Source organism: Haliotis rubra, unplaced genomic scaffold (genome assembly GCF_003918875.1).
Source record: "Haliotis rubra isolate DU_JTF1 unplaced genomic scaffold, ASM391887v1 Scf2624, whole genome shotgun sequence".
NCBI classification, from domain to species: Eukaryota; Metazoa; Mollusca; class Gastropoda; order Lepetellida; family Haliotidae; genus Haliotis; species Haliotis rubra.
The window spans coordinates 22,501-24,783 of record NW_025766697.1 but is presented as its reverse complement, the minus strand read 5'-3'; positions in this window follow the sequence as shown (position 1 = coordinate 24,783).

The following is a 2,283-nucleotide window of genomic DNA, read 5'->3' as shown; positions in this document are numbered from 1 at the left end:
TTGACGTCGGCGGTTTGATTCTCGTACCGAGCGCAGACGAACCCCGGGTGCCGGGGTCTGCCTTCCTCACGACAATCAGATTGCTTATACAAGCAGTTGGTAGCAAAGACGAGCGAGTGTGCGACCCGATCGCCTAGCTGCAACTTCGGCAGTTGCATTCTCAACCTCTCTCAGTCTACCACGAGCCGTTTTCTGACTCCCGGCGACGAGGACGTCCCTTCCTAACGATAAGGCAGGGCCACCCCGGGAAACGAGAGCGACGTGTGCCGACCGTTCCCTTTCGTCATGGGAGCACTGGTCGCCAGTAAGCGAAGGGGGTCTTGCGAACGTTGCTGTGTGTCAGATGATTTGCCACGGAGACGAGGATCGAGACCCAGCGTACTACCGAGGAGCAGCGCACGATACACGGAGAGTCAAGGGCGAGGCACCTAAAACTGAACCGAGATCCCACGCAAATATCTTCCCACACGAGAAGCGTTCATGCGTCGTAGTATCCCCGAAGAGACACCCGCCCGCATTCCGGATTACCAACACCCGGCGCACCGCGCCAGACCCACCGAGAGCTGCCGTACAACACGAAACGTTGCACTGCAGGCGGGTCTGGCCTCCTTCACGATATTCAGCAACCCCGCCAATACGTTGGATAGTTAGCCTGTCACCTGAACAACCCTCGCGTACGGAAAAGTTATTATTTCTGAACCTATTCGGCCGATGTTCACGAAATTTTGCATGTATCTCCGTTATACATTGTACTTTCCTCACAAGCAATCATTTTAACGATAACACTCTTAGTTTGGGAGTTATGGCCTTGAAAAGAAGAAAAATGGTCTTGTTTTCCACGAAAGCAGTCACTAAAAACGTGTTATTTCCTACGCTATGGGACAGAACGCAATGAAATGTCACATACAGATGCATCTCGCCTGCATATAACTTTTGGCAACCATTTCGTATGATTTTAACTCTTTTTCATGAAACAGTAGTGTAATATTAACCAAAAAATATTCAGTGATAACGCAGTAGACCCATTAATATGACAAATATATGCATATATGTTCATAGATATTCATATAACTTACAGCAACGCATATTACATGAATAAGTGCAGCTATTGTAACATATATCTAACATGAAAACACAGTCTGGGTGTCGATAGCAGCCCTTACATATAGCCTGGTATGAACGAAGCTCTGCAGGTGGCCACGTCCTGGAGCAGTAAAACTGCGGGCTGTACACAGTAGTGGCATGTACATAAAGCACAGTGACGGCTGTTGAGTGGTTCAGTGGTACAGTCAACAACACAGGTCATGAATGGTGTCGATACGTCTCCCAAAAAGCCAATCTGACTTAAAACCACGCTGAAACACATTCGTAACTATACTCCTGTATATAATGTGAAGGACAGATATGAGGCACATAACAGTGATTACACATGAATAGAATAGAATAGAATAGAATAATACTTTAATGCCTTTTCAGGAATGTGTGTTACATCAGCAGAGCTACTGACACATTACCGAGATACCAAACATATTTACACAAATTCTTTTGATTTGGCATCTTCACATTTGTTTAAAAGAGAGACATGGTACTTGGAATAAAGGATGTACGAGCTCTCTTAGTTTTCACAATTGGAACTTTGTATCGGCGGCCTGAAGGGAGAAGGTTGTATTCCGAATTTAAGTAGTGAGTCCGGTCACATATGATTTTGACAGCTTGATTCACGATTTGCCGCTCATATATTGATGATAAACATTCAAATCTGACTACAGCGATTTTACTTGCAGTGTTAACAATTTTGTCTATTTTAGATTTGAGATGAACTGAGAGAGACCCTTACCAACAATCGAAGGAAAATGTTAAAATACTCTGAATAAATGCTACATAAACAGATGACATCACAGATGGGTTAACATTAAAAGATCTCAGTTTACGCATGAGATGAAGACGTTGTTGACACTTTTTGTATAGGGCTTCAGTGTTAGAGTTCCAGTTCAGCTTAGAGTCAATGAAGAGGTACGTTCAACGTTCAAATAATACAGGTCGTTCACACGTTAATATAAACTGACAGCACCAACTCACCTAGTTAATTGTGAATTCTATCTATACTTTAGTTGTACACCACCTTCATTTGCATTCAGTATTGCTGAGTGCATCAAACAGCAGCAGCAACAGCAACAAGATGTATTCTATTTAATAACTTCAACATGCAGTTTCTATTACCTCTCACAGCTTGTACACTTACATGCATGTCATAAGATAACATACGCTTTAAAGCTGCATGTG